This window comes from Sus scrofa, chromosome 9 (assembly GCF_054392235.1).
Source record: "Sus scrofa isolate SSC_HxYL_T2T_F1_AM1 chromosome 9, Sscrofa_HxYL_maternal_Yorkshire_Landrace_v2.0, whole genome shotgun sequence".
NCBI lineage: Eukaryota > Metazoa > Chordata > Mammalia > Artiodactyla > Suidae > Sus > Sus scrofa.
The window spans coordinates 22,462,203-22,475,000 of NC_139391.1; the positions used below are offsets into that span (position 1 = coordinate 22,462,203).

The 12,798-nt window shown below is 41.6% G+C and overlaps 1 protein-coding gene across 8 annotated transcripts in view; it reads right to left on the reverse strand.

Moving 5' to 3' along the window:
• Nucleotides 1-11,600, reverse strand: part of GRM5 (glutamate metabotropic receptor 5) — a 523,795-nt gene extending 512,195 nt beyond the window's left edge. For 3 of the 8 annotated variants that reach the window (XM_084975623.1, XM_021102328.2, XM_084975625.1), the window contains exon 1: nucleotides 11,430-11,600. The gene's annotated coding sequence lies outside the window, so the exon portion shown is untranslated. Of the gene's footprint in view, nucleotides 1-8,875; nucleotides 9,433-11,429 lie in introns of those variants that run through there. The other 5 variants (XM_021102332.2, XM_021102327.2, XM_084975624.1 and 2 more) reach the window with 2 other exon arrangements.
• Between the last annotated feature and the right edge of the window lie 1,198 nt (nucleotides 11,601-12,798).

Consider the following 12,798-nt stretch of genomic DNA (forward strand, 5'->3'; position numbering starts at 1 on the left):
ACTGGTAGGATTTTGACTAAATCTTGAAGACAGAGTGAAAGGGCTTACTGTCAGATCTGACTTGGGATGTGAAGGAAAGAAAAGAATCAATGAGGATGCTAAGATTTTCAGTCTGAGCAAACACAAGATGGTATCATGTTGAGCGAGGTGGAGAAAACTGTGCAGGAACCGATCTGAAGGGGGATAACCGAAGTCCAATTTTGATATATCAATTTTTTAAAACTTGTTGGAAATTCAAGAAGAAATATTTAATAAGCACCTGGATGCAAGAGGCTGAATTTCTGGAGTGAGGTCTTACATAAGAGATATAAATGGAGGAGGCATCAGTATTTCTTTTTCGTAAACCAGGAAACTGGATGAAATCATCTAGGAAGTGGAAACAGAAAGGAAACTAGCTCTGGGATTGAGCCCCAGGAAATTCCAGTGTTTAAATGCTGACTCCCTGAGACAAGGGGAAACCAGTAAAAAGACTGAAAAATTGTTTGTTTGGGTTTTTTTTTATTTTTAGGGCCACACCCACAGCATATGGAGGTTCCCAGGCTAGGGGTTGATTCGGAGCTGCAGTTGCTGGCCTACACCACAGCCACAGCAATGCCAGATCCCAGCTGCATCTGTGACCTTCACCACAGCTCACGGCAACATGAGATCCTTAACCCACCGATCAAGGCCAGGGATCGAACCCGTATCCTCATGGGTACTAGTTGGGTTCATTACCACTAAGCCACAATGGAATTCCTGAAAAAATTCTTGAACAGAAACTTAATCTTGTAAAGTGTGAATGTGGCAGGGTGGAGAGGGGGTGTTGAAATGTGAAGTCCTCACGTTATAGTAAGCAAAAATAAATAAATAAACAGGGTTGTGTTTTCACACGAAAGACGATGAGTGTGTATGTTTGCACACACAAAAACTGGAAACATGCACATGACATTACTGGTATGTTCTTGGGGTGGTAGGAATATGTATACTTTTTAATCTCTTCTGTGCCTTTATTTGCATTATTTTCTAAATTTCTACTATCAAAACTTTGTATTATTTGTGAAAAAAAATTTTTAAGTGTGGTACTGAAGGACCTACTTTCTAAAGGTCTGCCCCAGTCTCTCTTGCGGTCTTATGTCTCCTCAACCTGCCCGTCCTGGGAGTCTGCTAGTCAAGTCAAATGTGTGCCTCCTCTGGGCATGTTCCCCTTTGCCCCAACAGTTCTATTCACACTGCTTCTATCCCCTGATGTGTTCTTCTTTCATGGCCTGAAGGCAGAATTTTTAAGAGCATGAGCTTGGAGTCAAGTAGACCTGGGTTTGAATCCTGGCACTGCTATTTGTTGGCTGTGAGCTTCTCTGAGCCTAACTGGAATGAAAATCGTACCTACCTCAAAGAGTTTTAATGAAAATTGAATGAACTCATATTTTAAATAGTCCCTTTATAAAATCTTCCCAGGTATCTCATTTTGCAGAATTTGCTCTATTTTCTGAATTCAAGTAACATTTCTGTCCATACTTTTTAATATCCTTATTATTCAGCTAGTGTTACAGCTATTTATGGATACATTTTGTCTTCCAACAGACTTCAAACCCTTTAAAGATTAAATGTTTGCCATTCACAACACCTGGTATAATCCCTGCACAAAAACAGATATTCAATAAATCCTGCTGAATGAACAGGTCAATAAAAGGAATTGCCTCCACTTGGCTTTCTGATCAGCTACTCAATTGAGTTTTAGAAACAGTGCCCCCTGCCCCACTGTGGAAAATTGAAAAATGGATAATGAAACTCCCTTTGTCCAGTGGATCCAGGCAACAGAGGACATCAAAAAGAGAAGCAGGGACTGACAAAGTAGGAAGAAGAAACCTTTAGTGTTCCCAATGGTTCTTCAATATATTAAGGAAAAGAGCATCATAGAACTAGAAAAAATCCTGTAGATGATTCAGTTTAACTGAGATGCATGAAGAATAAATGGTCTTTAGCAAGCCTAGGGCCAAAATTCTGCAAAATATCAACTCAAAATCCAGATTTAATCATATTTTGCAAATTATTGTCTTCTCTTCTATAATTTTCTAAGCATATAATCTTTTATACATAGATTTTAAAAAAATTTAAATGGAATGTTAGTATGAAATCTATATTGCAATATATTTTTATTCTTTTCTATATAATGTATCATAAATACCTTTTGATATTAGTTCATTTTGATGAGGGAGATAATGATTAAAATATACACAGAGCTATTATGTTCTAGGCACTATGATAACATTTCACTTGAAATATCACTTAACTATTTTTAAAACTATAAGATCATTTTATGACTATTTTACATGTGAAGGATCTGGGACTCTGAGAGGTACAATGGTTTGGCTAAGATTCCAAAGCAAGTGAGTAGCAGGGCCACAATTATTTCTTTTGAATAGTTGCAGAATATTCAATTATATGAATGCACCAAAATTTATTTAATTACTCCCATGTTTGGATATTTAGATTATTAATAGTGTTCCCCTATTATCATAAACAATGTTGTGCTTGACTTATTTCAAAAGTATTTCTATAGGACAGTATCATTGCTGACATAAATGTTTCCACATTTCACAATCTATCAATTTAGATTGTAAAAATTTGCGTTAACTTCACTTTCAGTCCTTTCTCCTTAAGCTTATGGATTCCAGGTACTACACAATGCTTTTTTCCATGAGGACCTGCTCCCTCCTGCTTCTACACAGGTTCATAATAGCAAGTTCAGATAGTTATTTCTCCTTAGCTATCTCACCAGGAGGTTCATTTATTCATTTACGAGGGCCTGGCAGGGAAAAAAAAAAAGTAGGGGGAATAGTAAAACCGTATTATTTTATTTTCAGTGTACAGAGCCTTTCCCTTTATTAATCCCATTTCAACCTCAAACACAATTACTGCTAATAAGTCTGATTATCCTCTTTTCATATATCAATAAATAAAGTCTCCAAGAAAATAAATTATGTGCTTTAGGTTATAACTCTGATGTGGTATGGGTTATAGGTTGGTAGATATATATATATATATATATATATATATATATTCGTATATATATATGAATTCATATATATGTTAATATATATATCATATATATATATATTCTTGCTATAATTAGAAGGAATTAACTAATACAACAATTTTAAAAAGCTTTCAAAATGCTACAGATCAATGGTCTAAAAATATGGGGTACTTTAATTCAGTTAAAAGTAGTAAATGATAACAAGTTTACATAAATAGTACTTTTATGATATTTTGATCCAGGGTCTTGTTGTCAGAAGCACTAGGCTGCTTTATTCAATATTTTATATTCTATATCCTGGGTTCATAAAATAATAAAATTAATTACTGCCCCATTATACAAGACAACATACATATATTTAATATGCACAAAAGTACTTTGCCTCAGGTAATCATATGGTCTCACAATGTACCCTAAATGAATATGAAGAGGAAATATGGTGGGTTGAATGTGCCATAAATGGGAACTTACATGGTAATCAGATTCACAGCTCACATAGTCTTTTATTTTCAACAATCTTCTCAAATGCTGACCATCTTTCTGGCACAGATGTCTCTTATATAACTTAATCCCCACACAAGCAAATCACACAGCTCAGGACATCGACACTAAAATGATTCCTTCTGCTTAAGCAATAGCCTCATCACAAACAGGGGTGTCAATATTTATTGCAAATGCTATGGATACTTTGATATATTTTCCTGAAAACAAGTGCATCCCATAGATAAGAGACACTCCAAGGTATAATGATACTGAAAGCTTTATAGTCTGAGGAAAGCTCCATTGTCATAGCTATCTCAAGCACACATCTGTGACCTTGTAAACAAGAAAGTCCAACAGCCCCTCTCTTTAGCCCAGAACAACAAGAGCAAAAATGCCATATTTTAATTGAAATCCCCTTAAAGCAAAAAAGGGGCCATAAAATAACACTGTACACAAGTGAAATCTGTAATTTTAGGCATTAATTAAAAGGCGCTGGCAGTAGAATAAAGCTCACTAAATCATTGTAAACCATTAAACAACTGGTTTAGTAGTCCATGAAGACCCAAAACAGCCTTCAATAGCAAAGCAATAAAAATGATGTAAGCCACTGTTAACTAGTCTCAATTTAATTATCAAATAGGGATTCTAAACTTCTTCCCATTCTGCAGCCTTCAGCTGCTTTCTTGTTATTTATGGCACACCTCTAAAGACTGTAAGGCATTATCGTGCATATTATATCACCTATCATCAGGTGCTTGAAAATGTGGTTTTGCATTTCTAACTCGATCTCTAGTTACTTATTAATAGCTAATATTTATTGAGTGCCTACTTTGTGCTAAATAATATATAAGCATAATTTAATGTACGTCTCGCAATGACTCTGTGGGGTGGATATGATTACTACCTACATAAATATCTCTAGAAATTGAGGTTTAGAGGTGAAGAATCTTGCCAGAAGTCTCATACATATAATAAATGGCAGAGTCATGACACAAATCCAATTCTCTCTGGCATCAAAGCCCACACTCAACATAATCAGATGATATTGTTTTCCCATCTGACCAAATCAAATGGCTTGGTTAGTTAAACCTTATGCACTGATTGCAAAACATTCTGGAGACTCTCCTTTCCACTAAATTCTTGTGTAACGTCAATCAGCTACATCCAGAAGCCATTCAAACCAATCAAATAAATATAGATAACTGTTTCCTGGAATCATATAGATCAGAGTTTCCAACTTTAGACCTGTTGACATTGTGGCTATACAACTTTTTGTTTTGGGGGGTTCTGGTCCTGTGCATTGGAGGATATTTAGCAACATCCCTGGTCTGCAGATGCCAAGAGCACACACCTCCCCCAGTTGAGATGAATAAAAATGTCTCCAGACACAGTCAAATGTTCCCTGCAGGTCAAAGTCATTCCCAACTGAAAACTGCTGATTTACATGCAACTCATCCTGGCAAGGTCTAAATCATCAAAAAAGAGGACAACTAAGAGCCATCTGGATATGTCAGTCCCACAAAGCCTTTTTCTGAAATGTCCTAATAATTCTGAGGAGAGTAGTTTGGAATGGACCTGCCTTATTCCTTTTCTTTACATTGAAACTTGTCTCTGGCTGCATTATCTTCGTTATCTTGTCTTGAAGCTTGCAATTTCAACTTGAGAAATACAGCTTAAACTGTGAGAGTCAAAAATGCTGTTTGCATTAAATAAGCATAGTTCTGAGTATTCACAAATTACAAAAAATGAATGTGAGAAGAGTATCCTATAATACACTTTGCCATTTCAAACGCTACATGAAATACAAAGTTCATCAAAATTTTTTAAAGATAAAGAACAATGATTTTATATAGTAATTTATCCAATGGTTTTTCAAAATCTTATTTTACTTACTACATCACTTGTATTACATAATACTTTGTATTAAAACAAATGGATTTTTTAAATATTTTTCAATTATTCTTCTGCAAAATATTATGAATGTAAATGGGAAGCATTATTATTACAGTGCCAATTAGTGTCATCATGAACTTTTAATATTCCTCAGAACATTTATGCTCAAAAGTTTAAAGTCAGTGGCCTATACCTAGAGTTATTGTGACAACTAATGATTAGGGAATTATTCTCAGGCCTCATAGCTTTACAAAACCAACAGAATCACATCTAGATAAAAAGCATTTTCTTGCATCTAACTCTTTCCTTTAAATTTCTTGAGTAGTTTGACTAAAACAAGAGAATTTATTTGAAACAGCAACTATGCATCACCCATAGGGTTGTTGAGAAGATTAAATTCAGTAACACAGGAAACCTAGGAAACGTCTGATGTTCAAAGGCCTGGATGTGATTAATAGCCATAACGACCAATTCTGTACAGTTCACTCTGGGTCTGGCACTTTACTTATATTTGTGTAATTAATTCACCATAATCCCTCAATGAGGCTAATTGTGTTACAACCTGTTCCTCATTTTTAAAATGAGGAAGAGAGGCAGAGCAATGTTAAGTAACTTTCCCAAGGTCACATAGCTAATAAGCCACAGAGCTGGGATTCAAACTCCGGCAATCCTGTGCAAGGCTCTATATTCCCAACCGTAGCACAACTCACTGGAAACCACAATGCAACAAGTCCTCGGTGTGTAGACACACCATAGATCAAAGTTAGCTAATAAAATGGAAGCAGGATAAATCTGAGTCCCAAACAAATCAGATGTATGTGTATAAGAGTATAAAATTATATATGCATATAATTTTTTCCATTTCCCTGTTACATGACAGTGGAAGGAAAAAACCCTCAATTTTAACAACAGAAAAATCATTGCCTTGTATGAGTGTTATGAGGATTAAATAACACATCTAGTGCTTGGCGTGGTGCCTGATATGTTCAATAAATGACAGTTATTAAAGCAGAGATGAGCCTGCACCAAGACTTTGGCTTGGGTTCCCCTTCTGACTAAAGGCACATACAATTCAAATGGGATTAGAACTGGCAGAATCTAGATAGTTTTCCTCTTATTTGAGAATTTAAAGGAAATGAAAGAAAGCCTATGGCATAATGTTTTTTAGAACTACATTTAACCGACTGAGATGAAGGAATGTCAAGAAAATGTGTTCTCAGTTACAACTAGTTGAAAATACAAAATCAAAATTTAAATTCACTTTTCTTGGGTTATATAAGCACATCATAAACTAAAATATATTTCTCTATGCTCCTATACTCTCCTAGTCTCCAAACTCCAAGTGACAAAAATGATGACTAAATAATGCCTCAGGATGAGGATTAACATTGCTCTGAATATTAAAATAGCACATTTCTCAACTGTGCAATGTTCCTGCTTTGTAGTAATACACCTTCCATTTATCCATATCCCAAACGGATCAGCTTTAGCATATATCAATATATTTCAAAAGGTGGTCTTCATTAATTTATCAAGTTAGTTTAAACCGTACCTACTAAAATAACAGCAAAAAGGATAAGGAGGAATAGTTGGGTGTGTCTCTTCATCTCATGAGGACAGAAAGCCTGGGAGAGAATGGTACTCCAGTATCTTTCATGATTAACTTTATCTCATTTTTTCTACCTATAATTTCACCTACCTTCCACTGACATGTAATTTAGCTTTTCTATATAAAATGCTCTGGCGAGTCCATAAAAGATAATGTAATATGACTTCACTGAACATCCCCAACGTGTTTTCTAGGAATGTACAAAAATTAGAATGAGTAAAATCCTTTAGTCATCAAAGTAAACATGTATAGTGAGATAAATTATTGAAGTAGGGAAAATACCAATGTCAACATAATAAAAACTGAGAATATTATGTAGTTGCTCAAATACTCCCAAAGTCTGTATATTTTGTACTGGCTGAACATACTACTTATGAGTGAATTTTTCAGTTTTCGCCTTGGCATTTGTCATCATATTCATCATGGGTACTATGATGTAATGGTGGAGCCTTGTGTATACCTAAGAAAGTAAAGATTTAGGCAGGTATTTGGATATTCAAATACCTCCCCTCTCCCTCAAATAACTCCATTATGCCCTTTAACAAATAAACATTAAAGAATTTGGTTTCCTTTTTAGCATAGCCAATAGCCAAAATATGACCATGGGATAGCAGAGATCTAGGGGGTGCAATGAAAATACCTAAATGATATATTTTTGTCAAGCAGAGTCTAAATTACCAGGGAAAGCTTTTCCCTTGAAGAATTAGTTACGCAGTTATGGAGAAAGTACTACATGCAGGAAGGACTATATTCTATCCACATTCTTCAAAACCAAACAAAAAAACCTCCAAAACCTTGTAGGATCTGTCCAGAGTGCTGAAAAGGTTTCTGCAGGAGAAGGCTTGAGACTTTGTGAGATGTGCATTAACCTGATGAGTTCAGGAAGCAGTATTTTTAAGTCCCAACCAAAGATCCTTTCAAACAGAAATAGACATCGGTAAAGGACAAAAATAGTCACAACAGATTCTTAAATGTGTCACTGCATGGATATAAGATAGAAATTATAGGAGGAAATGTTCTGGGCTCCATGAGGGGAATGAGGGGCACAAAATACACCTAATAAGAGGTTGCATACCTGAATCTCCAAAACTCAAGAGAATGTCTAGAATACTGTATAACCAAGAGGATTCTACGGGAAACTCAGCCCAGCCCCATGGGGCATGAGGAGTGGGAGGGAAAGGGACTGCATAGCACAAGGCAATGCTCCCCTGGCTGCCTCAAAAGGCCAGTGGTTAGCATTAAGGATACAGATTAGCTCTAACTCAGTCTCAAGGGACTTAGAACAATGAAACACTATGTAGGCAAGGAGAAGGTGGAAGAAAGGCACTGCCTTCCCACTGGCCTGTGTCAGGTTCTTAGCAGAAAGTAAAGTGTGGGAGAATCTATCTGCTGGCTACTCCAGCTTTCGATTGAGCTGAGACAGCACGAAAATAATGTCTAACTAAGCACCAGCACCTGTTAACCTCTCCTCAATCTCCCTTCCCCACAGCACCTGCTCTGGAGGGACATGGGGGCACCTGGAAATCCAGCACCAGTTCCCGAGTTCCAGGCAGACGCTTCATTTTCTCTGCGAGGTCCCAAGTGCAGCGTAGGCTCTGGTCACGGGCTAGCTGGTGGACCTGCCCCCCCGTTCTTTCCCCAAGTCGCTGTACCCTGGGCTCCCTCCCCAACATGCTGCTCATGCTGCTGCTCCGGGGTAATGAGCAGGCTTTGTGCCCGAAGGGAAAGCTACTTACACGGGAGAGGAAAGAGCGGGAGGGCGCAGACTGGGGTTCAGAAAGAGGTACGCTAGCCTGAGTGAAAGCACTGTGCTTTCAGCACCACCCGCTGTCCCCCCTCTTCCAGCAGCAGGCGCCCCGGTCGCCGCAACTAACCGATCTCCCGGGAAGCGGTTCTCCTTCCTCTTCCTCTCCACCTTCGCTCCTCTGAATTCGGAGCCCTCGGGTGGTTCGCGGGAGGCCAGTCTGCAATCTAAACGCCCGCACCTGGCCTTAATGAGCGGGAACTCGTATCCGAAGGCATGCAGAATCCCCTTCTCAGTCCTTGCAGCCATTCCCTTCTTTATCCCATTGCTCTTGCCCTTCTCCCCAACAGGTTTAACTGAAGCCATCCACAAATGGAGCAGACTTCAGCCTCGAGGCTCTGGCCACCCCCGCTCCACCCTCGTCCCCCTCCTCCAAACCAGACAGTGAGCTACCCAACAAGCTGATAGCTGCCACATCCTTCCCCTCCCGGGAACACTTGGGCACACAGACACTTAGCAAGCTTACCCCCCTGTTGGCCGCACAGCGGGCGGTGAAGTGCGGTCTAGCTAGCCCCCCATAAAGTTGGGCCCCTCGGATCAGCGGGGCAGAGCTGGCCTCTCCAGTCCCGGGCTCCCCCACAAGATGATCTTAAGCTCATCTTCTGCGCTCAGTCTGCGCAGAACAGCAGAGCTGAGGGCGGCGGCGCGTGCAGCAATCTCCCTGTTACTGAGAAAGGGGGGAAGGGGAGAAGGGGAGAGCGCGGAGGAGGGAGGGGTGGTAGTTTGTATTTATAGAGAACAGAGTTCTCAGCGCAACTTTTTGGTGCCACCAAGTGGCACAGTGAGTTCCTTTAGGAACACAGACTTCGGGTGGAATCCGGATGGGTAAAGCAGCTCCACAGCCAGATGTTCACATGTGGGGGGACTGGGAAACATCCCCAAGGCTTGGGTTTTCCCACGGATGCTTTCTCATCTCCATGCCTAGGGCTCAGATCCTTAAATTCTAAGGAGGACCTTGTTGGGGGGTGGGAGGGGGGAATGTGCACCTGTTCCCTCTTCAGACAAGTGGCAGAGGTGTCAAGGACACTGAGCAGATGCCAGTAGCCTTCTAGGAGTCTAGGGACCCTTGTGTTGGTTAGAATGTTTCTTGCCCTCTCCCAACCCTTCTGTTCAGATTACGGTATTCTCAAATCTCACTCTTCAACAATAGTTATCCTGAGAACCCAACCTCTAAGGGATGCCATTCATTTTCCTTCTGCTAGAATCAATTCCAGATGACTTCCCAAACCCTCATTCAAAGAGCATCACGGCTTGCCACCAAACCCCCTTCTTTAATTGCTACCTTTTAAAAAGCATGTGACTTCAGGCTCTGTGGATCGGAACCTCTCCAAACAGCACTCAGAACTCCAGGTTCTCTTGGCTACAGGCTAGGTGCTTGAGTGTCCTTCTCACCCATTTCTACAGACCTCTTGGCATGCATTACACCAACAGCACAGCTAGGAGCTTGCAAATGCCTTTGCTACTTTGAGGGAGAATGCTCCAAAGCTTCCTTTATCTGGATTTTCGAGGTGCTCTTCCTCCCTTGTATGCAGATCCTCAAACCCATACAATCATAGACAGACATTGAGTGGGACCTTAATGTCCCAAAACACAGAAAAGCCTCTACATTTTGCAGACTGAGAAACCCAGTACACAGAGGTTAAGAGACTTGTTCAAGGTCACATATTTTCCTAGAGGCTAGCCCAGGGACTACCCAGGGTGATACTAAATGAAAACAGTGATGCCAAACCCGACTTTCAAGCTCCTGCTCCTTCTACCATCCCACACAGCCCATTCGGTCACATTCCGCTCCTTTCTCCACCCCGGCTCCCTCTGTATCCCTCTTTCTGACCCCACCTTTTGCCAAAGTCCCATAAAGGAACCTAGAGTAAGGATGTCTTCCTAACCCCGCTGGGAGTACATAAACTTGAGCTTAATAGGGCCAGAGTTGCAGGTGTTCCCCCTTAAAATGGCCCCTGTTCTAGAAAACCTCTCCTTCCCAGTAGTGTAGTCATGGAAGTGTCATTTTGGAAATGGAACACTGGCATTTACACCCAACCAGGTCCTTCTTTTGCTGTCTCTTTTCAGGGTGAAGCACCAGCAAATGCTCTTATTAGCCCCGAACCGACACCTAATGGCTTCAAAGATGGAGAAGCCCCCTCCCCTCCTTTGGTAAATGCACCCTTTCGTGCATATGTATCGGTATGCGAGAAAGAGAGAGATGTCCAAACGTTCCCTTTGGCTCAGATGTTGATTTTTTTTTCTCCTCTGATTTTTTTAGTTCGTTTTCTATGGAAACGAGCCCACTTAAATTCCTCACTTATGTAAATACAAGCAAAAAGATTTTCATAAACCTCGCCTTGGAGCGACGCCCCGGTAGCCTGGGCTCCCGACGAAAGAGTCATGTCTGATTCACACACCACACGTCCTTGTAGGGTGACTTTTCTAAACTTGCAGGACCTCACAGCGTCCCTGGCTCCACCAGTTCTCCACCTGCCCACCACCTGCCCTCCTAGGTCCCTGAGCCCAAGCTCCCGCCCCTTGCCGGACTGCTCTCCATCCCTGCGCTGGGGGAGGGGCCCCGGAGGTCTCCTACCTCCGCGGCGACCCTAGAGCCAAAAGAAAGAAAAACGCGCGGTGCTTACCAGGTGCGCGCCCGGAACCTGGCGCCCCCAGCCACTCGCTCCTCGCGGGCTCCCCGCGCTCTCGGAGCGGCCTGGGTTGCAGCTAGAGCGCTAGTGGTGGCGACGGAGGCAACGGAGGCAGCAGGCAGAGCGGCTCCCGGGCCCGCGGCGGCGGCGGCGGCGGCGGCGCCCGCGCTCTTGCGCCAGCGCCGGGAGCACGTGCCGCGCTCGGGCAGACGCAGCTGGCAGCGCAGCGCCGGGCGGGCTCCTGCTCCTGCAGCGCGCGGCGGGGGCGGGAGAACGATCGGGGCGCGCACTCAGTGGTTGACAAGGGTCTTGAAGCCTAGTAGTCATGGGGTTCGGGCGAGGGTAGCCTCGGGCTCCCTCTGCAGCTCCTTGGGAAGCCTCTGGGAGCCGCGGAAGGAGAAGAGCTATGCAGGGAGGCGTGGGTGGCGTGTCACTCTGAGAGAAGCTGGGGGAGCAGGTAGATAATCAGCTTCTTTCTGACGGTGGCACTTAAACCCCTGACAATGATTGGGAGAAGGAGCGTCTCTGCTGGAGGGGAGAAGGTACCGGGAAGTCAGGGAACCCCAAGATGATTCAGAGGTGTGAGTGGTTAGAAAGAACGGTCTCTCTAATGGCATTACTTATTAATAATGCCATTTTGCATTTGTCTGCACCTCTTACAAATGAGTCTTTCTACATCCATTAAAATTTCTTCCCCCCCGCAGCAATTAAATATCTTTTACTTCCTTAAATGGATTTGCTCCCCTTCTCACTACTACCCCTGAAACTGACCGAGATTGTTTAAAAAAAAAAAAAAAATGCTGAGGTTATCTTTGAATTCAAAAGCAGACTTCCATTCTACTTCCTCAAAAAAAAAAATGGTATAAATTAATCGTATGGCTTAATGCAAAGAAAGGAAAGGCCTTGCAGCAATATGATGTTTATTACCACCAGAGTTTCCCGAGCCACGTGCTTGCAGCAATTGGGTGAAAGGTTAAAAGATGAAGACACTGAAGTCAGGAGGTCGTTTATAATGTATACGTTGCTAATGTAGATTTCCCACAAGACCCTTGAAAGCAAGGCAAGTTGTTCTTTGATAGCTTCAATATTCAACAAGAAAGAGATACGGATCTATCACACCTTGTTGATCTTGACAGTGGCATCTTTCTTCTCCCCGTTTTCATGTGTACTCTGACGGTGGCATTGTTCATTTTTGAGATTCTTCCATTGCAATCCACAAAGCAAGCTTTATGACTTTGTAGAGAGGCCAGCAAAGCTCTGGTTGATCCTCTTGCATAAGAAAGATGAGAAAGGTGGTATAGATGAGAAAATACAAAAATAGTGAGGAAAATTAAGGGGCATTAATGACTAGATGATTCTGGCC